The sequence below is a fragment of the Triplophysa dalaica genome, chromosome 12 (assembly GCF_015846415.1).
Source record: "Triplophysa dalaica isolate WHDGS20190420 chromosome 12, ASM1584641v1, whole genome shotgun sequence".
In the NCBI taxonomy this organism is placed as follows: domain Eukaryota; kingdom Metazoa; phylum Chordata; class Actinopteri; order Cypriniformes; family Nemacheilidae; genus Triplophysa; species Triplophysa dalaica.
The window spans coordinates 7,229,519-7,256,917 of record NC_079553.1 but is presented as its reverse complement, the minus strand read 5'-3'; the positions used below and the strand labels follow the sequence as shown (position 1 = coordinate 7,256,917).

General features: G+C 38.1%; 1 long non-coding RNA gene across 1 annotated transcript; it reads left to right on the top strand.

Annotated features, from left to right (window-relative positions):
- Positions 1-2,958: 2,958 nt before the first annotated feature.
- On the top strand, positions 2,959-15,080 carry LOC130433607 (uncharacterized). The gene is made up of 4 exons (XR_008908612.1): positions 2,959-3,065; positions 3,508-3,799; positions 14,199-14,313; positions 14,958-15,080. It is a non-coding gene; the product is annotated as an uncharacterized LOC130433607 (long non-coding RNA).
- Positions 15,081-27,399: the final 12,319 nt, after the last annotated feature.

Genomic DNA, 27,399 nt, shown 5'->3' with positions numbered 1-27,399 from the left:
GACTTACTTTCTTCCAGAACACAGAAGAAGATATTTTGAAAAATGTTGTTAATTGAACTGCGACGGTACCCGTTGACTTGCACTGGTTTTGTGTCCATACAATAAAAGTGAATGGGGCCATCGCTGTTTGGTTGGCAACTATCTTCAAAATATCTTCTTTTGTATTTAGAAGAAAGACAGTCATACACGTTTGAAATGAGAAGAGAGTGAGTAAATGATGACAGAGTGTTTATTTTTGGGTGAACAATCACTTTAAAGCATTTCAAAAATATTTGACTTTCTCAAATATTTATAATCAAACCAAAATCAAATCTCTTTATTGTCACTAACCTACAGCAGTAGGTGAAAATCAGTTCAGAAATTAAACAAAAATTGAATTAAAAAGAAATTGGAATTTGAATAGTTGATAATGCTGATAACGGCCTTATTTAAATAATATTAATGAGCTTTAATTCGATTATGCATTATTTCTTAAATAATTATCACTTTAGAATCCACTTTATGTCGGTGAAGCTCACATTCCAAAATGCCTTGTTTTAGTCGCTTCGCCTTTAAAAATATATCGATTTTCTGGGCTTCTCGCAAGCTTAATGCAATCGATAGCGATGGCCTTTCAAGATCAGCGCTATAAGCAAGCCATCCTCTCATGCACGCTTACCTCTTTACAGAGACACACACTCATTCCCATTGTACCCCCTCACACCCCCAGGTAAAGATTGTCCTTGGGCGGAAGAACAGTTTGTCTGCATTAGGAGTGAAGTGTTCCTAATGGGATTGTTCTCCCACTCTGGTAATGATGTTAGGTATGCGGGCCAGTTTGGTTCTCTAATGAAGGTGAAAGAGATTGCAGCACTCTTCTGTTTTGACCTTTGTTATCTTGCCTGTCTTTTCTCCCCCCCCCCCCCCTTTACTCTTTCTCAGCTCATACCAATTCTGAAACAGATCAATATTTGTTTTTGTTTGCAGTGTGCACGAAGATCTGCGTCTTTGGTTAGGTGGAGATTATGTATGATGTGATGTGATCTGTCCTTGTTACTTTTGGTGTCATCAATCAATACGGTGAGACTGGGACTGAGATTATTGTTGAAGGTTGATCAATGTCAGCAATATAGTGTAAACCTGTTTTGATCAAACTTTACATTAGTGTTCATGTTTACTGTGTACAGTATGTATAGATGTACTGGGCTCTAATAAACGGTTTTCTGAAAACAGTAGTTTATTATAATGAACACGTAATTGTTTCTGATGTAAATTTGAGGGGATGCTGATGTTATAATCTGATTCTTTTAAAAACATTTACAAACTGTATGTGTACAGAACACAAAACACTTTATGAAACAGCAAAAAATGCAATGGTAACATACAAAACATATATTGCTTAGTGTAGTCCAACAAAAGTTATATGAAAACAATAGCAACTACCTCTAACCTGACATTTTCCAATCATTTCTGTGCATTTTGCTTGACACTTGCTCTAATGTATGCTTAAATTATGGCTTGATCATTAAGTATTGTGCTTGTTTAACCAACAGTTATGACAAAAATACAGTGATATAGAAACTTTACTCTGAATCATGAAATGTCGTGAACTAATCTCAGGTGATGGAAACTAATTTTGCATTCATGCATGATTTGGTACTTTGACATGTATTCAAACTGACTTAGGCCTGATTTAGTAAATGACTTAAGCCAGTTTGGCCTATTCACCATAAACATTTTACCTTTGAATGTGTGCCTTGGGAATTGAACCCATGCATGACCTTCGCAGTGCCAACAGTTGAGCTAGAGGAACACCATACAATAATAAAAATTGGTAATTTATCTATTTATAGTTACTGAGATTGAGCCCTGATGACATCTTCACCTCTCAACATGGGACAATAGTCAGTCACCTAATTAAAAGTCCGTCAACAATATTTTGGACACTTTTTATATTTGATTTCATGGCGACATTTTTGAGGGCCTTCGGATCAATTTGGGATGATCACTTCTAAATAAAATGCACCTCTAGTCACGTGAAGAAGGCGTTGGGTTTAGCGCGCTATGATTGGCTGATTGTCCTGTCCACACGTAATGCCCGCCTTAAAGGTCGGCAAATCGGATTCGAAACGCTTTCGACTCGAGGAGGTAGTTTGATGTCATATTTCGCCGACACACATACATCATGTTGTGTTCGGTACCTTTCCTTCTGTCCAACAAATAAATAAACTTGAAATGCTGAGTGACTAATTTTCAGTGATCTCTTAGCTAAATTACATTAAAGGTGTACCGGTGTGACTCCGGCGACACTTCTTCACCTCTCGTGTTTACTTCATGATTGATGGTAGCCTACGCACGAAAGATAGATGACTACTACCAGTAATCGTTGAACAGGGGTAAAAGCGAAAATTATTATTTTTAGTCTTTATTGCTTTAGGTCATGAAAAAAGTCATGTATTTAGTACATCATACTTAAAAATTTGAACTCAGGTGAGCACTTCGTATAGCTTACTGTAGATGTGTAAAATACATTACATAACTACGTATTTGTTTGTACAATGACCAAATCTGTATTTCTGTACTACGCATTTAACGTAACTTCTCATACAGTAAATTGATTTGGATGCAAGCGTCTGCTTGATGAATACAAATGGTTTCTATTTTGACTGTTGTTCATAACATGCCCATGTTCATCTTTTACTTAACCGATTGTTTGATGTGTTATGATGGTGTATTTGAACTGAAGCTTAGAACTGGTCAAATAATGACATTATTTTTCTCAGATTAGTAAGTGTCATAATTTGCTGTAAGGTTCAGGGTTTGACTTTAAGATCACTTTGCTGCATCATCCCTTACAAATACACTACTTATTGCTTTGTTCAGGATATAAATGTACCATGACAATACAGAACGTTCAAAAACGAATCGTGCACCTCGCTGCTCTGCATATCAATGTTCTCTTTCCCTTTCTGTCCCCCAGACTCAGTTTTCACTCTCCTGCAGGAGGTTGCGGACCATTGAGGAGGTTTCAAGTTCAAGTGAAAGATAACTAAGTGACCTGTCCTGGCCAAGAGAAAGGACTGAAAGTAAGAGACGAGGAAAAAAATTATTAATAGCACATTCATTTCAAAACTTAAATCTGTTTTCGCTTCACTGCAAAACTCCTCCTCTTTCCCTCCCACTAATATTTTTTGTCTGAAGCCACTCCCCCTTTTCCCTCTCTCTTTCTATCTGACTACCTCAGTCTGTCCTCTATTCCTGTCCTCCACTCGCTCACACACATGCGCATGCTATTAAACATTTCTTTATCCTTTCGATTGTGTCTTTTCTAAGGTCATATTTAAGCACGTTCCCATTGCACTTCTTTAAGACCCTCATGTATTTCCCCTGACGTGTGGAGAAACCGGCTCAGTGCTGTTCTCCGTCTCTCTCTCTCCCTTTCAGCTGTGTTTTACACACTGGGATAGCCTGTTTCTCATTGAGAGGCCCCTTTCTACTTGTAACACACGAGTCGCTCCCTTTTCGCAGGTTTCCCTCCCCCTCCCCTTTTCTCTACACTTATCCGTAAAGAAAGGAAGGAAGCAGAAGAGAGAGGAGAGCTGTCCGTGAGAAGCAATGAGGGAGAGAGAGGGAGAGAGAAGGAAGGAGGGGGGAAGAAGAGAGAAGGACTGAGGAGAGTGGACTGACATAAACGTGAAATACGAGAGCGAGAAGAGTAAAGTAGGAGAGGAAACCGTGAGAGAAGAAACGAGGGATGGCTGAGATGGAAGTGGGCAAAATCGGGGAAAAGGAAGCCACCGTACCACATGAAGACTTGCTGGTATTTATCTGTTTACTTCGTATTATGTTTGTGCTTTTTCTATCCATAGTACTCTCCATTCTGCGCTAATTTTTCATGATTTATATTTTTCTCTTTGAATAATTATGTCAGAATATCTTTTCTGTCTGTTTTATTCTGTCTGTTTTATAACTCATGACTGTTTCCCATCCATTTCTGGACTTTTAAGTACTTGCTTTTTATCTTTCCTTCATCAGATTTTCTTCTGCATCCTCTAGTTTTTCTATGTAAAAGAAATGTTTTTATCCAACATGCATTCATATTAGCAGTGTATTGCTGTTTCATATTTCAGTGATTTGCTGTGCATGAAAAATTTGTGACTTCAAATGGCAAAATGGGGCCCAGACAGGTCTGGTGTATGAAAGGTTTAGTCCTTATCGTTTAATTCAATGTAATTTTCACTGCATTGATGCACTTTTAGTGTGTTCTCTGTACTTAATAATTTCTGGATTTTTCAGTTTGTTACATTTGAACCATTTTGAAATGTTTCTTTATTGGGCTGTCCCCTCTTCTCTTCCATAGCACGCGCTTCCCATCGCCCCTTATACTGCTGTGTGTCTTTCTGTGTCTGTGCCTTTGGAAAAAGGTTTCCTATCAATTGTGTTTCTCAAACCACATAATACAAATTTACAATTAGCGAACAGTTTCTCAATTCCCTTATACTTTTATTGTGTATATTTTCCCAAAACTCAAAACTATTTTTACTCACACTTGAGTCTTTAAGCTAATTTCCATTTTGTAATATGTTTTGGATTATCTCTAATTAAATTTACAGTTTTTCTCTGGCTTTAATCTTACTGCAGACATGTTTTTCACAGCAATCTGCTACTGTCTTAAACCTTAGGTTGCTATCCTGCCTCTGTATAAAACCTTAACGGTAGTCTAGCTGTCAAAAATCCCTGAAACAATGCTTGCTCTAAGTGTAAACGCTGGGGTTTCTTTAATGAGAAATTGATCAATTTTAGCTTCACTTCTAGTAGCCATTTGCAGTTATGTTTCTTAAAATAGTCTCTTTTCAAGAAGCACAGTTAGCTTTTCATGGACTTTTCACAATGTACCATGTTATTACCAATCTGTCATTTTTACTGCCTCAAAGCTTTATAAAGTCCTGAGTTGAAAATCATCAGTAGCATCTATTTACACTTCCATCTATTTTGCAGTCATCCCTTTGGAATGTGACGAAGCATACTGAGTGAACTGCGCATGAGATCACCTCACTTTATAAAATGTTACTTGGCAAGGACTATCAATTATGTACAGTGCAGTTAACAGGTTCGTTCGCAGAAAGGGGGGAAAGAGTATCTTGGGGTCGGAGGGGTCTGTTCTGGTGTAATCTTATTGTGTGTAACACAACAACGTGGCAATGATATTTGACCATCTCTGTTTCACTCGTGCTTTTGTGCTCTGTGTTAAGGAAATCACAAAGGAATTGATGCCCCAGTTGTGTTAGTGTTTGTCTGCCTTTTGATGGGCTGCTGTTTTGAAGCTCTTAATATAGCGAACATCTATTGTGTATTTTAAGCCTAACAGCAGTGCTATTATCTGGAAGCAGTGCTTCATTGAAGTACCAAATTATGTAATCTTTTAAATTCTGTTTTAGTCGGTGTTCTAGTGTGATTGCCGTCCTAAATATGCTTTTTGTTTAAATTAGGTCACTTAGTATTAACAGTAGCCATGCTATTGAATGATTTTGAGCTAACTATACTCGTAGGATAATAGTGTAAATAATTTAGTTTAAAATTTGCTTTCGTAACCATAATGGTTTACAAACTCTCTCTCTCCACCATCCTACACTCATGTTTTGAGTGATTCATTGCCCAAAAAAGAAGACACCACAAAATTTACAAAATGTGACAAATCATTTAAATAATACTTGTTTTTAGCTTCAGCCTATTGTATTTGTATTTTATGCTTTTTATACGATACATTATTTATACATTATCTAATAATCTACATGAAATATTTTGTATATACCTATTGTGTATTTTAGCACCCAGCTAATATTACAATTGGACAGAAAGTACCTACATTTATGAACAACAACACTTGGAGGAAAACCAATGAATGTTTATGAGTGATTTAAAGAAGGCTTGAAACCGGTATCACCGGTATAACACATTATAAGGTCTATTGACTCTCCATATGCTCAAGTGTCTCATATTGCTTGAGCCCTCATTGAATTGTCTAAGTAATCAATAGGTTTGACATTAGTGTTGGCCTATCTCTCAGAATTTCTCAAAAAGCTCTTGAAAAAGGAAAACAAAACGCATTCAGCACGTACTTCATTTAAGCTGTGGTAAAGGGTAAATGGTCAGTATACATGTTTTGTAAAATGAATCAACCTTGAGCCATTCATATGTTACCTTGTAAGAGTGAATTCACTTGGTATCACAAAGAAAAAGATGATTTCTATGGGCTCTCTATGTGAATAGTTTCAGAAAAAACTGTTTGAAATACTGTCGGGATAATATATATGGGATCGGCTTGCCTCACCGCCTCAATAACTCTTATGTCAAATTACAGTCCACTTTCAATAATTAAGCTAAATTTGTTTTGTTAGTGTGCATATGCCTTCATTCAGTAGGGCACAAATATAAGCTTTGTAATGGTATAGAAAACTGCTTGTTATAGAAAAATCTATTAAATGTATTCATTCTTATTGACTTTTTACATTATTGAAATGCTAAAGAATAGTGTAGATAACCAAATCGGTCTATTTAAAGCATTCAGTCTGTTTGTATGTTTAAGAATTTGAATATAATTAATGCTTTTATTGAAACGTAGTGTTTTCTGTAAAGCTGGGGTGATGGTGATACTTTGCACCTGTGTAGACGTGCTGACAGTATGGGGGCAATTAACATTGATTGTTGTAGTGCTGTGTGTTAAACTAGAGTGCTGACGTGCACCCTAGACCAAATCTGTGGAATTTATACATTTACATTTTCTCCTCTGATTCTTTAGGAAAATCTAGGGCATCCAGTGGAATGTTTGAAAACATGGTACAGGATCTTAAATATACCCGGTAGTACCGGGCTTGTATTGGTTTGCAGAAAGCTTAAAAAAACACTGTAGATTTCCAATGTTCTGGTTTATTTGAGTCATGGAAGTGTAATATGTGACCATGTAAGAATAATGAATATGGTTGCCAATATGTTGCCATGATCTGTGCATACTGTAACTGCACATGTGGTTGTACTGGTTTGAATGTGCTTTTACAGCACTGGTCGGAAGAGTATTCATGTGTTGGCAAGCAGGTTTGTGTGTGTACAGTGCTTGTGATCATTTATGTTGGCATGCATATCGTACAATGGTGGTGTGGGGGTTAATATCTGCAGTCCGGAGGAATGTGTTTCGGGTCAGCAATGAGAATTCCTCAGTTCTGCATTAGTAGGTCACAGCTTTGCTGCTTGCCTCAGCAAACTCCCTCGCTGGCAATATCCTCTCTCATTTTCGCACATTCTCTACATACACTTCTTTCCTCTTGTCTCATTTTCAACCTAAATTTGTCCGATGTAAAATTCTCCAAACATTTCTTCGTTTACCCTGTTGGGTGAAAGGAGAGGCTGTATGTGTTGTGTAAAGTATATAAATGAAGCATTTGTTCACCCTTGCCGTCTGGCGCCATTGTTTGTCTATGATTTATATTGCTTTAAAATATAAATATAAGTTGGGGTTCTTATCTCTAGAAACACAACCTGTTTCAGTCACCTGTCGTAAATTCAATTCCCAGGGAACTCATACGTAAATAAATGTAATCTCATAGGTTGTTTTGGATAAGTGTGTGCTACGTGTCAATTTAAAATACTAAAGGACAATTAAATTATTATATATGTTTATAGCCATCGCTCATACAAACTCAAAACACTGACCAATGGATGGTAAACTGGGACATGGTATTTTGTCATAAAAGATACACTTTGCAAGGAAAATAGAGCCCTAGATTCCACAACATATGCCATGCACACGTGGTACACCCGCTGACCCACACTCAGGTAGCACAGATTCACAGCACACTGATATACAAACTGGGGTATTATGTATACATTCGCCACCCAAAGCAAGGCGATATTCTGTTTAACTTTGAAAATTCAGTTTAACATATGGCCTCCAGCTTCAGGGTGGACCCTGTTTTCAATTATACCTTTGTTCCAGTGTCTTCACTCCTTTTTGTGTCGTATCCCTGTCTTTCTCGTGGAGATACCTTTTCTTCCGTTCGCTTTCCCATCTGTGCCTGTTTCAATGTTTGCGTCTGCATCTCCTGCCTGTCTCTGCTATTTTATCCTCTAATCCTGCACTGTCCGGGCTCTGTTATCTTGCTCTTTTGTGTGTGTGTGTGTGTGTGTGTATGAGTGTGTTGTCTGAATTTTTCTGTTCGCTTTCAGCATATTGTGTATTTGTGTCACACTCTGTCTCTGTCCCCAAAACTTGATGTCTTCATGCGTGTCTGGCAATCAGAGAAAAGAGGGGCATGGCAGATTTGAAGCAAATTTTCTAATCTGAATGAGTGACACATGGTTATATTTAGATTTTGGATTATTTTTCAAATCATACAACTACTTTTGATAAAAATAGATCTTTATTATGAGAAGATTATTCTAGGACCCATTTAAATGATTCAGATTTGTTCTGTCTTCATACGTTAAGAATTTTGACCTTATAGCCTAGTAATCTAGTGTTGTACAGTCCATGCTATCATCTCAGTTCTGACAGCAATATAACCACGTCATTATTGGTAGATTAGCTCTTTCCAGGTGTTCCAGGTTTCTTGTCAGAGTAGTGATCTGTGCCAAACAGCAAAGATTTTTTAAGTCATTCTTTGAATAAAGTCCAGTGAACCCGAGCACCTTTCTAGCACTTATGATTGACATCTTAGGGTGTTTTCACACCTTCGTTTGAGCCCTCCAAATGCACTTCACCATGTATATGTGAACAGTCTAAGGGATCTCAGAACCCCCCTCAAAGTCCCCAAAAGCGAACCTCCTCTGGAGGTGGTCTTAGTACGGTTAGTTTGTGGGTCCACTTGTAGTTCGATTGCTACGTGACACGTGAAAGCAGTGAAGTCTCAGTTCGCTTTGTGTTTAGTTTGGACATGTGTACCTGGAGGCTTGCCGTACCTATGTAATGTAATTAGCTTATGTAATATGAACCAACACGTTTTTCAGTAATCAACAATCAGTTCGAATCATTATATCTTGATTGTAATATAATTCACTGCTGTAGAAAACTGAAGTCAGAGTAAGTTCTTATGAAGTTGTGGTGTAAACAAAAAATGAGATCACTTTAGTGCTCACGAGGACCAAAATAGGAACAAGGTTCTCTTTTGAGTCCACTATACTGTGAACACCAAAAGGACTGAGGTCATTTTTGGCTAGTTCCCTTTCTGATTCACTTTAAGTGAACTGGGATCTGGTTCTTTTAAAACGAACTATATGTGAAAACACCCTTATAAGGTTGATAACCCTTTATATTACTCTTTCCACTTTTACTCCAATGAAACATCCTTTCTCTCTCTCCCCACAGGCTCACTAAGCGGTTAACTTTTTGCTGTCAACATTTCAGTCTCTCAGTTCTGAGCGGTCTGAAAGATACTATGGAGGTAAAGACTTGGTTAAGGGGAAGCGGAGCATTCATATGCTAGAACTCTCAGACATGTCTTGCAGACCGTAGCGTTGATGTCACAGTCTCTGCTCAGCGTCTCTCAGCAAAGTACCGCAGTCAATCATCCATGCTCAAAGACATCAGACTCGGATATCAGGAATAGACACCCATAGGGTTTATAAGAAGCGTGTGCTTTGAGTTGTGGCTTCTTGTAGCCTTTCAGTAACAGTCATGGAACATTAGAGGGCATTCTTCTTTATGGTGGAATGCGTGAGGGGCGTGAAAACTGCTGAATTGTTGACTGTCTCAATGGCTACAAAAGTGACGAAATGGTTGGCTGAAAAGCAGCTGTGGCTTTTGGGTGCATGGGGTGTGGAGGAGCCACTATTTGAGATGAAAGGCGTAACCATGGTTTCCTTCATCAGGACGTTTGGAGTGGTCAGGAAATGGCCCGAGTGCATTTGCGCATTGTTCAAGTTCAAGGCGAAGTTTAATGGTACTTTTCAAATAATCTGCCGCTAGTGCTGAAGTTATAGCTTGTGATGAGGACATTTGACAAACATTTATATAAATTATAACGCAACGGGTATGTTATGGTATTTTATCATAATGGCTGTGATTTGCCTGCAGCTAATATGAAAAAAGGTTATCCAACGCTAAAAGATAAAAAACTAAAAAGCTAAAAGTTGGATTTTTCAGTTTTGGATTTACAATATAGTTTCTGCAGGTGGATTTCAATGGTTTTGCAAAGTTAACAAGGTGACTGTGAATAATTATTGTGGAAGGGTGCTGAATAACAGAGAACAAGTGTTAAGACTAAATGACAAGGGAGTCACTGAATAGTTGGACACACGTGCGATCACAAAGCCTCTTCCGCCGGTGAGTCAGTGGAGATTTGTGCTCAGCTGTGCCCCGTCTGCCCTCTCAGACAATGTAGAAGGTCACAGTCGGAAGGTCAGATGTCAACGCTAGGGAAATGCGACACTTCCCTTCCCCCCAAAATCTTTTCAAACTGCCTCCTGTGTTGTGTCTGTTTGGCTGTGATGTGTCTGTATTTAACCCCCAGTGGATGCCCCCCATCCCATTATCAGGTTTTGCGAGCACAGGGAAGTTTTTCATCCTGTATGAAAGTATATTAATACTTAAAATCACCTAAAACAAAGGAAAACATTTATATTGCTGATGGTAAAAGTTTTTCACAATGACTCTAGAGCTAGTATTTAAGTTGACGGTCCCCCAATATCTACTGTGTTTGTCTTACAAGAAAAAAAACCTTGTAGCTTTATAACCTAAACACATGTTTGGGCTCCATGTTTTATAGGGGCTGCTCAATTATGACAAAAGTTACATTACAATAATTTTTCCCGATGCTGAGATCAAGATACCTGATTGACTCATGGAACAAAGTCAATAAATATATCCATTTTTAATTTCAATTTAACACTGGTTTCAACTTAATACCAAATAAAAAAATATATTCAAAAAAGTATGAATGCATGCATTCGAATAAGTACTACAAAAATAAAGTGAAAATAATTGTTAGAAGTCTAAATTAAAATAGACAATTAAATTATGATTAATTGCACAGCCCGTAGACGTAATGTGTTTTATACAAATTGTAGGTATATCCTATCCCCTAGCCCTAAAGCTAACCATCACAGAAAACTTTTTACATGTTTTACATTTTCAGATAAACATAATTTAGTTTTATATATAACCTTTTTTTTCTCATGGGGAACGAAAATATCCTCACAGGGTCAAACGGTATGCTGGTATAACTATCTTTGTCCCCACACTGTAGGGTTTACCGGGACCCCACACACATATAAATTAGGGTCTGACTCACCCCTTTAACAGAAAGTCAATAACAGCACTGGAATGATTAATCAGTTGCTCCATTGTCCAGTTCCACCGGTCCCCCTCCTCTCACACACACTCTGGGCCCCTCTCATTGCATGGTATTGATCTGAATGCATTTGCCTTCCATTTATGCAACGGACACAAAGAACTGTGAACTCACCCAGTACTGTGCCAAAATCCATCCGGGGAGAAAACACTTGCCTACCGTATACATGCATAAATAGGTTTGGGGGTAAGCGTTAGGCAATGGAAACCTACTTGGCAAACTCTGTTTGTGAGCATGTGTTGTTGGCCATTGGCAGTGCGACACAAAACTACATTACTATATAACGGCGGAAAAATGAAAATTAGAAAGAAATATTCAGCGTAACACATTGACATTCAGGAAATGGGAAACTGTATATCATATTACGGTTTGTCAAGTATGCGAGGAAAAAATGATTTAATTAAGTGATAGAGTCAGTTGTGGGAGTTAAAGGAGCTTTTTGCAAACACAGGTCATATTTAAAGCTGGAGATACAGCCGCATGCACTGCAGTTAAAGCTGTGAACTGTCAGGATTGTGGAACAAACAGATTATTGTTCTCTAAAATTTGGATTGATTTAAGTATGATTGTTGTTATGAATTTGATGTAAAGTCAGTGTGTAGGTGTTTGTGTACCTGCATTCTTAGATATTCAAAAACCAGCGAAGAGATTTGACAATAATTTGATGGACAGCCTATTCAAAGCCCTCTTTGCCTCCCCTATCATTCTTGTTGCTGAGAGTCAGGTTGCCATGACACCAGACTGTTTTGTCTGCCCTTTGACCCCTTTAAGAGGTGCTTTGGTCAATCAGGCATTACCCATGAGGGGCCAACTGAAAAGGGGAAACATGGGGCGGCATTTCCTCTCTAAAAATTAGGTACAAAAGGTTCCTCTATGAATCCGTTGTGTGCAGGGGTACCGGCGCAGTTATGGGTTGACACAGGCACATACAAAGCAACAAAGACACAGATGAATGCATCCATGGTATAGCTCTGCCTCCGAATAAATGACAGGATCTGTAAGGTCCCTTGGGTGAAAGAGGCTTAGGCTCATTATAAGAACAGCTAGCAGCGCTGGAAACGTTTTCGGGAGAATGTTTAATGAAAAGACGAAAATTAATAAGGATTATTTGATTTGCAGAATAGTCAGTTACAAATAGGCTTTACAAATGAAAACCCTTTAATTGTGTTAACTGTGTTACGTGATTGCATATGAAACTGAATTGTTATTGTTCCTTACACAGTTTCAGTTTTAAGTTATGTTATTTTAAAGCTGTGCAGAGATCATGTATTTTTGTATGCAAAGCCCTTGAAGCAAGTTAGCATTTTAGCACTTCTGGTACCACAGCCTCAAAGTCTGAGTCCTTTTTTTTAAATGTGTTTTTGATTGTTGTATGCCTGTAATAAGACCTGTCGTTAACAAAACCGCTAAATATTTTCTCGTTTTATTCTATGACATAACACACACCAATTGTAACCCACTCGTGATTTTTAAAGCTTTATCGTGTCCTTTAAACGGGGGTTGCTAACAATTTGCTAAAAGCGACGACATCCTTTGGCGTTAGACATTGAGACGCTTTTAGACGTCATCACGCATACACATCTCACAAATAATGCAACATGTAAACAAAGACTTACCCAGGTCATGACGTTGATATCGACCGACTGCAGTTCAGTCTGTTAATAGCCTCATCTTAGCTTTTTACTTCTGCCGATTGTATTTAGGTTTTTTTTTGAGTGGTCAGTTTTATAATTTCTCAACAAATATTTCTAATTAATGTCCAGAGCAGAGATCTATAACCGACCACTTATGTCAAACCTGCGTACTTGTTTTATTTATCAATAAATCATCTAATAAAATCATTTAAATTCAAATCGATTCTATATGAAAATCTAGTTTTTATTTATTAACTAGCACTAGCAGGACAATACGGTCAAATGGCCTTTACTTTAAACACTGCTTGATTATGATGCAGACGTTGAGTCCAGAACTGTAGTCCATAACCTTGTGAATATACATTATCTCTTATGTATTACCCAATCAATACTCAGAAAAGATGTATGGACTTTTTTACACAGTGCTTCCCTTGCATTTTACCTACTGATCTCTAAAGATATTAATAAACGTATTAGCATAATCATAAAAATATGCCTTAAAGATGAACGGCTTTGGCTATCATGGCAAGTCAAAAGATGGTCAAGCGTATGTCCTATTTACACTTGATTCCAGCGAACCAAAGCCTGTCAAGCCTTTGAAATTAATCCTCTCTGCTCATAACCGCTGCGTGAATCTAAAGATTGTTGTGACTCGCTGTGGGTCCTCGTCAGTACTGATAAGATTAGCGTGGGCTCTGTTCTCACCCCAGGACTCAAAGTATGTGGAACAGAATAACAGCTCATGGGAATTTATGTCGCACTGTTTAATGGTGTCTGATACATTTTGCTCCAGACTTTGAAATCGGGCTGCTTTTCCCCCTCTAACCGTAACATTTTTTTAAACTGCTATAACTTAGATTTTTGAAGCTTCCTTTCATGTTGGTTTTAGTTCTGTCATCAGCAGTGACCTGCGTACGACCTGTTTAATATGAAATTGCTGTCAGGCAGAAGGGTTAAGTTTACTCGTGCAAATGAACGCTGAATCCTGTCTTAACAGACATCAAATATGAATACCATACTAGAAATCTGGGAATGGAGTTTGTTTATATTTAAACACTTCTGTGTGTTCTTGGCATGATGTCACAACTATCTGGGTAAGGCTGTGCATTAGGAGAACTCGGCAGAATGTAACACAAAGCCAAACTTCAATAAACAATCGCAAAGCAATGCAACCGATGTTAAATGTGTCTTAAAATTGTATTTTAAGTGCGTAAGTTTATACAGTATTCTTTTGTCTTTTCAGAAGCTGAGACACAGATACATCACCTGGGATCTCGTCTGGTCCTCCTTAGGGACTACAGGTGTTTACTTCTCTCAAAGGACACACAACATAGGCAAGCCAGCTGGTCAGTGATCAGGTAACCCTGCTTTTCTTTTTCTGCTCTATTGTCTTCTGTACTTGCAATGCCAATGCCAACAAGTCATCTACAAATCCAGAAATGTTTACTAACTCTTCTCTATTTATTTTATGGCTGCCATAAATAGTTTTTTGTTATGCTAACATGACACAGTTTTTATAGTAATGCTTCTGTGATAGCTGAATGTTTCTCTGCTTATTGTTCAAGATAACGTCCAGCATAGGAGTTTTATGTGTTTTAAAGACGTCAAATACTCTTTATAATAATAATGGCCCTTCCCCTTAACAACCTGTGAATTATGGTTCACATTTTAAATGTATTGTCAGCCAGTTGGTTATAAAAAAATCCATTCGACTTGCCCTTCCAATGCCTTAATACAGAAGTACAGCAGCAGAGGTGTATATGTACTTCATACACAATCCTGTTTCGAGGACTCCTTGTACGCTAACATTCATCATACAAAAGTGTTTTTAACCTTCCTTATAGGACGTTAGGTTACCCTTTTGAATATTTTTGAACATTCAGATTTTCATGCTTTTTCGTAAATATCCTTGGCATCGTATTGTGCGCATACAACACTGGCTGACCTTCGTATTTTGAGGCTGACCAGACCAACGTGTGTATCTCTGTTTTCCCACCAGCAGAGCTCAGTCCCACCAACATGCCTGGCACACACGCTAACCTCTCTGATGTGATTGACAGCTCTGCCCTAGTAACCGCTTGGCACGTTGCCCGGCTGCCAAGGGTTGCCAGGGAATGAGTTCCCATAGCAACACGCTTCACCACTTTATTTGCCACCTTGAAATGTAGCAAAGGTTTAGCAAAGAGGCAGAAAGGGATTACTGGTGAAATATGTCCTGGAAGAAATTGTGTGAAAAGGTGTTATGATTTCTTCATTTTAATTTACAGTGTTTTTTTATAAAAAAGTATTGCTTCGTTTAAAGCCAATTTTGTTTTCTTTTTGTAAAACAGATATTTTCCTTAATTTTTTTAATAGTGTAGATTCAGCGTAATCTTTATCTGCAACTGTGGCGGATGAGCATCTAATGTAATTGGCTTACATTCAGTCAAACAGTGCATGCAGGAATGTAAAAAGCTTGTATTTACAATCAGACAGATCAATATTAATACCACAATTTACAGCTTGAACAAGCTCATGAACATTAGCGTTTTTATCACATTTATGAGTGAGTACCTGTTTACACAGACACTTCAGGGGTTCACGCATGCATTCACATGCATTTCAGCCCACACCTTGATACAGAATGCAGTCATGTTTTCCTAGTATTGGAACTCATAGAATATTGCACAGGTTCAGTGCACATAAAGATTTTTGTTTCGAGGTACATAAATGTATTCAGATGTTTTTTTTATCTATGGAAATTAAATGGAGAGTGTCTATAAGGAAGGCATGTATGCTGCCCCTCATATACAATGTATTTTCCTATTAAAATATATATATTTTTAATTATATAAAAAAATATTACATTGTTAGTGATATATATGAAGATATTTGTGCGGAAGATGTAAAATTACAGAATATCTTGGAATATTTAATATATTAGAAAATGATTAGTGAGGTACCCAAAGACCAATTTGCAACGTCACACCATAAAAAAGCATTTTGCTAGTTTTCTAGTACAAATATCTTAAAGTTCTTAAATTATAATACATTATCTTGAAAAGAACATGACCTAGGATATTTAATCTTGTTTTATGAAAGAAGATATATTTAAGTATTTAATTACATTAATGTTTAAAACAAGCTAAAAAATGCCAATGGGGTAAGGAAAATAAACTTAATTAATATGAAAAAGCTTATTTCTAAATTAAAATATATTTTTATTAACTATTGTCGGATTTCTACAGAGCCCTATTAGGGACATGGTGGTGGGAAAAATTAGAGGGAAGAAAAAAAACTATTTTTGAAGTGTGTGTGTTATCTCTCAAAACTTTTGCGTTCCCTCGAAAAGATATTTGCTTATTCTTGCAAAACCTTGTAGATCCTTGTCTAAGGAATTCTGTGTTATTTGTGTTAATACAACGTTTAGCTCACTAGCTATTGGTCCGGGAATCTACTATGAACCGCTACATTTTTAATATACAGAGGGGGACAAGAGGACGTTTGAATGTTTTGTGAGATAACGTAAATATCTTTTCGAGAGAATGCAAAGGTTTTGCGAGGGAACGCAATGTTTCTGGAGGAACGCAAAAGTTTTGCAAGATAACGCAAAAGCTTTAAAAAATATTTTTCTGTTCCCTCTCATTTTTTTCCACCAACATGTCTCAAAAAGGGCTCCGTAGATTTCTTTGCTGGTTTTAAACATAAATATTTATAAATGGTTATATTTTCTTTCATAAAATTAAACTTACTAAACTATCTAAATGAAAGTCGCCTTCCCTGTCAAGTAAATCCTGCTTTTAATATTAAAAAAATAAAATCACTCTTTCAATTATTGAAAGCATAGTTGTAAAAATTACTCTGTATTTGGTAATTCATTCTTTTGATTTAATGTAAATTTCTAAAGATCTGAAAATGTTTTAAAGAGCTGTTTGTGTGTTTCTATGGAAGCATGGAAATCATACATTTCATGCGCCAGTCAGCATCATAAATAAGCTTTTTCTTTCGATTCTGAAAATATTTCTTATTTCAAGTCATAATCATGTAGTGCTCTGTTTATTCCCAGATTTAAATCATATTTTGAATTCAGGTGAAATATTGTTAACTCTTCGAAAAACAAGTAGCCTACTTCTTAAAGTAACAGGAAGACACAACAATAAAACAATTCTTAAAGTGACCACAGGGATCAGGATGGGTAAAAGAGCAATGGAGGAGATCTTTGATTTAGAAAATGAAATACACATGCGCTAGAGGTGTTATAAAAACACGAATATGTCTTCTGAGAACAAGATTGAATTGTCACGAACATGACTTTGCTGCGTTTCTGCTAGATTTGATTTTAAAGAAAAAACTGGGGGTACAGAGGTCAGCGAAGACTGTGAATTGATCGGATTAGATAACTGAGGAAAGGGAGGGTCTAAGAATGACAGCCGGATGAGACCTTGTGGGTCAGTTCAGAAGAAAAGCATTGAAAGAGGCACAGTGGGGAAAAGGGAACCGGAAGAATTAATGAGTGAAGCGGACTGCGTTCATGGGCAGTGTGAACACCATTCATTATAAAAGGGCAAAAGGCTGGAGATGAAAAGGACAGAGGAAATAATCCACCAGGAAACACCCTAATGGGTCCTGTGGTATTGCCATGGTAGCCTGCCACATTGCCACACGTTTTTATACGTAGTTTTGATCAGAATTAAAGGACTTCACATGATAACTTGCTGTGATCTTGTTTTTATGCGTTTTAGACTGTGTCTATTTTATGCGTGTTACATATTTATTTAAGCATTACATTCATAATCTCATTAGCTGCACCTATAAATATATTAAGCTCAAAACCTCTCTGATTGATTGTCATCACTACAAACAAACACAGAGAGCACTGACAAACAAACCAGGTAGACTGTAGACATTGCGGATTATGCAGGTGTGGATCGTTTGCATTCTTTTGCATGTGTGCCATCTGTGAAACATGCATGAGGTGTGTGTGTGTGTGTGTAGCAGGCATGCAAAGTAATACAGCTTTAACCTATGGCGTTTGATGTCTGTGTGTGTGGAAATGAGAGGTCTCTGAGGAGTGCTGTAACGCTTCTTTCCTGCTGATTTAGCACAAGCTTCTCTGTTAGCAGACAGACTCCAGCCTCAGTATTGCCAGACCTGCAGTTTCAGTCTAGACTGATGGAATACAAGCTCACAGCTAGTATGATTTACACAGCGCTCTTTATGCAGACGTGTAAGGATTGTATAGGGTTTTGTAAAAAATCATTTTGAATTAGAATGACAGAGATGATTTGTGTGTTTGATTAAAAACGAAATACAATTGGATAGATGATGATATAAGGATAAGAATATTATCAGGGCAGCATGAATATTTTAGTAGTTGCAGAGAGTAGGTGGTGTCGCGAAGGAAAGAGGTCAGATTGTGTGAGTGTGTGTGTTCATGATGGAGCGTGTATATGTGTAACTGTATGTGTGTGGGCCTGTGTCATGCGCTGTCAATATTATACATGAAGTATCTAATGAGCAGAGGTAGAGAGGAGATGTGGGAGGCAGGGCAGTGTAGGATCAGTGCAGGGTATCACCAGCAGAGGGCAACAATGTCCCAACAATTACCATCTTTTTGTATGAGGCCTGTGTGTATATTATGTTATAATTCTATACAGCTTTTAAACTGCGAGCATTTTATATCATTCTGTTAGGGAGTCTATATGAACAGAGCTGTTTTGAGATTTGGCCAACAGTGCTTTCAAATACAGTAGTGAACATATGTTAGAAAACCTTTTTTAATGCTTATAAAAGCCCATGTATAAAAAAACCTTAACAGACATCCCTATAAAAGAAATGGTGACACATTTCTTTGACAAACACTCAGTCTTAATTGTAGTACACATGCTTAAGACAGACTTAAATGTAGAGATGCCAAAGTCAATCATAAAGTATACCAGGCTAGACAAAGCATGCCGGTCCCACAGATGGTAAGAGAAAGAGCTGCATCAATTTATCTGGCAACAGCATAATGGGGTCCCCAGAAAGCTCTCTAATGGGCTTTTCATGAAGAAGTACGTGGTCCTGCATGTGCGTTGCGGTGTGAGGTAGTTGGTTGTATGGTTTCGCATAATAAACAGCCCGGAGATAACTGTACAACCTTCTAGCTTTCCCTGCGGCTGCACGCTTACGGCTATCAGCACCCACGGAAATGCCTGGAGCGCCGTGGGAAGATGTCAAGTAGACAGCCGGGAGCAAGGATTAGATTTAAACGTTGTAGCTGTAAGACCTACATTTATTTTTATATGTTTTTAAAAAATACACTAAGATATTAAGTTATGTAGAAAAAGTTTAGATCAGACCGTTTATAAGCAGTTTAAGAATCACTTCAATACCACTTTAAATGTCACACAGGTGGCAACAGCAGGTAGATCAAGGCTTTGTTCATTATGAAGTCAGTTGCTTTATTCTGCCTGGTGGGTTAGGAATGTGAATTGCGTAGGAAAGCAAATTATTTATTAAGATGATTTTTTTCAGCTTAGTTTGTCGGCCAACTGGGTCTTTCTTTCAGACTAATGGTATGCGGCATTGCATATTTGCTTTATAAAATTGTTTAAGGTCTGATTTGTTTTTGACTTCATGCTGTTAGATACGCAAATTCCTCTACTGATTATGGCTTGGTGCACTTACAGGTTTTCAAATATTACACTTAGAATTGTTCAAATATTTTTTTTACAAATAACAAAATTATTACAAGTTATCACAAATTCTAAATACATTTCTAAATAGCTAAACCTTTTAATAACCAAAATGATTTCACTGCTTATTTGTGCACGTCTGTCTTTAAGTGTGTGTATGTGTGTATCTCTGCATCACCATCCAAGTCACCCCATCCTCCACCTCCCCATCTCCTCCTGTGTGTCTGGCTGGTGGCTCAGACAGCCAGCATCCGCATTGCGTTGCTGCTCTCCCTTACTCCCCCTCTTTCTTTCTTTCTTTCTTTCTTTCTATCTCTTTCTCTCTCTCTCTATCAGTGTCTCTCATTCAATCTTTTTCTTCTTTATTCAACTCCAAAGGGTGGGAAAAGGGCTTGTATCAGCATATATTGTAGTGAAGGTGTGGTGAGAGGTTGTTCTGTGGTCAGATATTCATAGTTTCTGTTGTACTCTATGTGTAGGATTGTGTGTTGTACTCACACACCAAGTGTCATTTAAAATGAACAGTTTCAGACTGCTCCAGTGCTTTATAGGTATAATTGACCCACAAATAATAATTCTGTCACCAGTTTTAGACAGCTATGACCTTTTTTCCTGCGAAACACACAACAGCAGAATGTCCAATGAAAGTTAATGGTAAGCATGGCTGTCTCTGCTCTCCATACTTTCATTGTTTGGAAAAAATCAGGTGTTATGTTTTCCAGGATTAGTATTATATTTTGTTCCATTGCTAAAACGAATCCCCAATTTTCTCCATTTCTGCTGCTCAAGGGCATTATGCACGAATCCAACATTTTAACAGTGGTGTGGTGTACATGTGCTTGTAAATGCTGTTAAGTACATTGGCAATTCCAGCGTTATGGACGTGACATTTTGCGTTATGGACGTTTCATAAAAATGCTCAGAGAATTAATTTGTTACGATTATATTGAACCATCTGTTTATATTTTACTGAACGCTTGTTGATAGAGAATAAACATAAAAAATGTCAGTCTATGATAAAAATGTAAATAAGCATGTGACAAAAAAAGGATGCGGTTTTTGGGAGACGATAAACTTTGTAGGATTTCTATCAAATAAAATGCACAATCCGGAAGCAATAATAACCAATGGATGAATAAGAGACGCCTCTTTATAGAACATAAAATAGTTGCTATGTATAAATTTTCATGTGTCCATTTATGAGGAATATGTAGCATTATGGATGTGACAATCCTGAAAATGGCACTTACTTTGACTATGAAAAATCATGCACTAAAAATAAAACAAATGCTTTACATCTCACATGGGTATTTGAACCACCAAATGTTAAAATCTGTGCTGTTACCATAGTAAAAACCGCTGGTTCTTTTGTGTAAATGTTGACATTTTCACGGAATTGCCCACATGACAACTTGTGTTGGCTGGGAGAGTTTGTATATGCTAGCACCAAAACCCTTTGTCACATGGAAGGTTTTAATGACATTTGTTTTGGTGACTCAAAGAAAACTGATGTTTTGCTGAATGACAAGCGGTTGGTTATATTGGAAGTGAGTAAGAAGTGTGGCTAGCCAGCTCTGAAATGGGGAGACCTGCACCAAGCATGGTGACGTCATCCCTCAGTGAGAACCTCAGTGCTTTGTCTCATTTTGCTCCTTTCATGCAGACATGCACAACACTTCAGCTGAACAGCACTAGAGCATCAAATAGGAATCTCTCAGAATGAAAGTTGTTTTATGAGACTAACTGTTTTTAATTTGTCAGTTAATGATTTAGAGTTGTAATGGAAAGTGTATTTGTAGAATTACTTGTATTTATTCATTGTGTAATATTAAGGGACCAGTGTGTAGCTTTTAAGAGGATCTATTGACAGAAACACTCAAAACACACCTGTTCCGCATATATTTGACTAACCAATAACTGTCTGTCTAAAAAAAATGTTCTATCTACATACACCGCAGGTGTATTCACCATGTTTTACTAGAGTAGCCTTAAACAGACGAACTGCTCAACAGAATGCGTTATCTCTTTCAGGAAAGAAGCGAAAACGTGAAGACATCGTAATCCTTTCAGCCTCCGTAGTGCTTTGAAAGGGAGGAGGGAGTGAGCGGTTTGTTGGATTTTGCAATCTCACTGCTAGATGCCGCTTAAAAATGACACATTTTTAAAGCACCTTTAACATTTATTCTTTTTTCTGGCAATTTTAACCAAAGCAGCTTCAGTGTCTACCTTTTTTTTAGGTTTGTGTACATAACGCAAAACAAACCTATATTGCTAGTGCCATGCCCTAACAGTTGAGCTGCAGGTACAATGGTTTGCATTACATTGGCACCAAAAAAGAAGTTACCTGGTTGCCTTAAATTTTTATGTTAATTCAAGCTAAAAATATTTGGTAACTCAACGAATTTCCTGTCAAGTTGTCTAAATCTCGTTGAGTTAACTAATATCTTTAAGGTAACCAGGTAACTATTTTTTTTAATTGAACCCAGGAAACAACATCTTTTTTAAATTACAGTGCATTACAAGATACTGTGTACATTTTTATCATTTTGTGTGTTCACCAGGAATCGAACCCACAATCTTTACATTGCCTTGCAAGCTGCAGGAATGATGTTGCCTTGAATCTGTAATGAATTTTGCACACAAAAAATCTTGAGCATGTTCTCTCTACCTTCAGAATGTTCGCTGCTGTTTGGCTCATATACATCTTTAAGAGGTTGACTCAGCAGTTATTGTATTTAACCAAATATAATGTATTTTTAAGTGCCAAAAAATCTTAAAAAAGGAAATAAGAGGGAGTTGGTCAAAAATTAAGCACAAGACACGGGCTTTAGCAACTCCCAGTCTGCCTCCAGTCAGAACACACAGCAGCACTAATAACAGCTTTTGCCATCCCTCTGTGTTGGAGGGCTTTATGTAGAAGTGAAGGTTATTAGGCATTCCCTTTGCATTCGAGGGTAATCTTCTCTGAAGCTAATGTATCTCTGATTTATACTCGTGTGCCCTTGTTTAAGTGGCTCTTTCATGTCCTCCTCGCATCACTGCCTGAACGTCTTTGTCCCAGACTGTCCAAAGAACCCCGTCTGCAGCCGACATCTTGGCTCTCGAACAAGTGTCTTTCACTGACCGCAATGGCCGTTCCCTCTTAGCACGGGATATACTGTAACAGCAAGTGTGCCCCGATCAGATGTTTGCACCTATCTTTGTCTTTTTTTACTGTTCCTTCTCAAAGCAAAACGAGTAGCCACCCCCACTCACTGTACCAGCGTGTCATAAATCATATTTAAACGACTACACCTCCGCCGAGGCTGTGGGACCATAGTGTGGCTTGTTAAAGAGGCCATGCGAGGACAATGCAGTATTGTTCAGGATATAGTTCAACTTGAAACTAGATAGTTTTACGCGTCTGATATGATTCCTACTTTGGATTTACTCAAAGGAACTGTTGATGTGGTGTAGTGTGTCTTATACTGTGAACCATTGAATCAAATATACAGACAGGCAACTTAAGTGTCAAAGGATGTTATATTTGGGCTAAAAATACAAAGCGTTCATATTGCATGTCATGTCATGCTGCATAACAATAAGCGAAGGACGATTATATCCAGTTGTGTGTCCTGTTCATGTGCTTTTTTAACATCTTGCATTGAGGCATTACTTTACCTCAAGTGCCAAGAAATTAGTAACTGAACAAACCTTACAAATATCGCTGCACAAGGCGAGCAGCGTGGCACGCTGGGAGAGAGTAATCTGATGAGGCGTACCCGCAGATTGATTAAGAGGAGATTGCGGCAAACACTGGGAGAAATATTTTCCATCACTTTATCTTTTCGCTAGCCTGATGCTCTGTGGCTTCTCACCCTGTTTGAGATTCTGACCCTCCCCCTTTGCGCTCCGCTCCTTCCTAGTCTCGCGTCTCCTTTCTCCTTTCCCCTTTGCCCCCTCCCTGCTCCCGCTGTCTCGCACACTTTCTCTCTCCCTCACACACAGACACGAGGGCGCACGAATGCACAGAACGCCAAAGAAGGGGGGCAGGGGGAGGAACAGAGACATGATGCCTGAAAAATGTGAGCGAGGGAAAGAGGAAGCGAGAGAGAGAGAGAGAGAGAGAGAGGTGGAAGAGAATAGGGATGTCATTGGCTGGGGAGGGATTGAGGGATTGAGAAAGAGAGTTTGAGATTGGGTACGAGGGATGTGAATGCTAGGGATGCTGAGAAGAGACAGAAAGGATGGAAGAGATCATTCGTGCTGATATATACGAAAGGGAAGAAAATATGCATGTGTGTGTGTGTCTAAATGAGAGGAGACACAGAGTGAGGTGCGTGTTGTAGACTGTGGGATTGCTGTAGGGGAGGTTGGTTGTGTGCTACCTATTGGATCACTGTAATTGTCTACCTGCCACTGGGGTCTGTCTGTCTGGTTGTCTGATTCAGAGAGATGGAAAGACACTTAGATGAGGGGAAACAATGGCTCGGGGGCTTTATCTATACATTTATCAGGTTTTTTCTTTGTCTGATGCGGTTTAACTTTAGGGTCAGATTCTTACACATGCCTTGCGTGTCAGAGTGTGTGAACTGGTTTTCAGTCATTATTGCATTGTACACGCTTAGTTTTCGAGAGACTTCATACATCAGCATGTACTTTTTATCGCTCAAAGGTTGACATCATCCAAGCCTGCAAGACGCTCGATAAGGTAAATCTCTTGCTTTTGGCATTTTTTGGACATTCACCTTGGCATTGTGGCCGAGTGGAGACTTGTAAATCTTTGTCATAGCATTTGTATGTGTGCACACCTGTGCACATGCATCTGCTGAATATTGCATTTGTGTGTTGTATGGAAGACTGATGTTAATTCTTTGAAGCTTCGAAGTGCAGATTTTTTTTTCAAGACAAAAGATCTGTGGGGCTTATTACTGCTGCGGTCGTTTTTGTAATTCATGATACTGTGATGTTTGAGAATCATTTTATCATCATCATAGGGTTTTCCTAATCTGTATCCGTTCCGCAATATTACATTTCTACAACGACCAGTCGATAAAACATCGGTCAGTTCATCAGCGCTTAGACTTTTTTGTGCATTTAACTGTAGATGATTTTTATTATTAGAAATGTTCACCTTATCTTTTGGTGCTGCATGGTTAGCATTTGAACAGTTGTGTCTCACTCGATCAGTCACTGTGTCAGTTGTAACAGCTGTCTACCAAGAGGGGGCACTGTTGCACCATTTTACCACTACCTTCATTTCCCTTTTTAGTTAGTATTCTATATAGTTAACATCTACGTGTTAAACCTAATTATTCAACCTTTAAAAATATTAAGCTTTGTATGTTCATAATTTTCTTTTTTATCTTTTACAGGTTTTACTCATGAATCTGGAGATTTGAGGGAAATTTGGATTATTCCAGATGCTGTTTCTCTAGGTATTCCATTTTGCCCTGTCCTTATTTCACCCGGTGATGGTGGATGCTTCTTTTTATATAATTTAAAAATTGGATTTCTTTCTCATATCTAACTTCGTCCTGGCTTATGTATCTTTTTATTTTTTATATTGGAAATCTCTTTGATCTTTTCTGAATCAAAGCTTTTGGTTATTATGTAATGTTAAGAAAAAATCATCCCTATTTCAGGAGTCGGCAGCCGAAAGTCTTTTTTAAAGGAAAAGCTTCTTAAACAGATGTTTTACTGAGGCTGCTGGTACAGTCGTGCAACGGATCATGCACGGCTGCATGTAAAGGCTTACAACCTCTGCGGTGAAACATATTGCAGTACAAAGTACCCATCAGCAACACCCCACGGGTTTATTATGACTGACACAAGGGTTTAGTGCAAACATTATGTGTTTAATGCTCTTTGTGCATTGTGACGGTCCGAACGACATGAATTTCACAGAATTTGAACAGCGCATTGCAGTCCGAGCACATTTTTTCCAGGGGCTTTAAATGCTTGGAATGTGATGTTCTGAACGCGGTTGCAAAAACAAACTGTACATATCAGAAATCATGACATGGGGTGTAGTCACGTATTTTTAATTCCAACAGCATGGTCTTGTTTTTACAGTGTGTCTCTTTGTCCCTGAGACCCTTAACCTGTGAGGTCAAACTAGGTCACAGGTGAGGTGCTCAGGAACAGGGCTTCATGCGGTGTCATCTACAAAAGTCAAGCAAAGGAGAAACATTAACTCTTATATTTCTGATGCGTTGAAACTGATTAAACATATTTTTGCAGTTGCACATTTCTACTGAGTTTTGATTATACCTGTGGCCACATGTCACTCTGTGCCCTGTTTGGAATGTTGGGGACACACCCTATTGGCTGTCTTTGTGTTCTTAACAAAGAAATGATCCAATAAGAGGACAGCTATGGGTGGTGACCCCATAATATTATCATCATTGGTACTGGTCTATCATTTGGGCGAAGAATGAAGTGGACTTATAGAGACATATGGTCTACAGATGTCACTGTTTAACATCTCCTTTTACTCTTTACCTGATGCACTTTACTACTGAGCATCATTGAGGTGTCATTCTTATGTCTGTCAACAATTTCATTTAAATTCTTAAGCATGTTTTTAAGTCTAAAGCAGTTTCTGAAATAAAACTGTATAATATTGTGATGTAAGTTTTATTTATTTAATACATGTGTTTTTCTTCCAAAGCAAATTCCATAAGAGAAAGATTTGTTTATAGCATATGAATTAAAAGAAATGAAAATTCCTGAACCGGTTAGATAAATAAAAATATACCATATTCATATGCCTGTTATTGAAATATCTCCTCCTTATGATGTACATTGATGTATAAAAAATGAAATGATGAGCTTGAACTTCCTGGTCTTCCCATCAGAGAGCAAGCTAAGGATAGCACGATCCAATGCTGATCTTTGCTTTGATAGTCCAGTTGACTGACTACCCCCTTCACCTTCTGGCAGGCTCATGGTGTGGCTCCTACTCACTATTGATTGTCTTGTCTTTGCAGAGACAGATGAATGCATTAGTACCCAAGTCGTTCCAGCCACTGGAAATATATTAACTTCATGTATTAGGCACCCTGTCTCGTTACCATAGCGACACTTGGAAAAGACTGGGAGGGGAGGTGGAGGCAGGAGACGGGGGTTTTGGGGTGATGGAATGGGGGATGGGTATATGAAATGGGATGCAATGAGCTTGTGGGCTTGATTGGTAGTCTTTCTATTACACAAACACACACACATCGAGGCGATGCTGTGTATTCCCCTATAATGCGTCACATCTTTTTTCAACATGTGTGTTTCCACCCTTACAGTTTAAGAGGCAATTATGCTTGTTCTTACGTCTTATTATTGCACCCATCATTTCGTTTTTTGCATTTTTGTCTTCATTTCCTTTGTGATCGTTCACGTTTAATGTCTTTTCTCTTTGTTCCGGTCAATTTAGATAATTTGCAATATCACAGTATCCCACCACTGACATCAACAGGCACATACATCTCTATAATTGTGCTCCACTCTCTGTCTCACTCGCACACACATTCACACCTCCTTTCAGGAAAAAAGGTGCTTAATGGGTGGAGGTGGAGGAGACAATGGTGGAAAAGGGTTCAAAAATGTAGGGAAGCACAGCACAAGACTTAAAACCACATACATATTTGTGAAGTGTTGTTTGTTGTTGTTTTTTAATCAAACTATTGCCATAATGAACATTAAGCCTAATTTGATGACTTATAAGTTATGACAGTAATCATAAGCCAAGCATGTTAGGAATCCTCAATTCAACACGATTGTCTTAATTGATACATAAATGCTTCATTTCGGCAT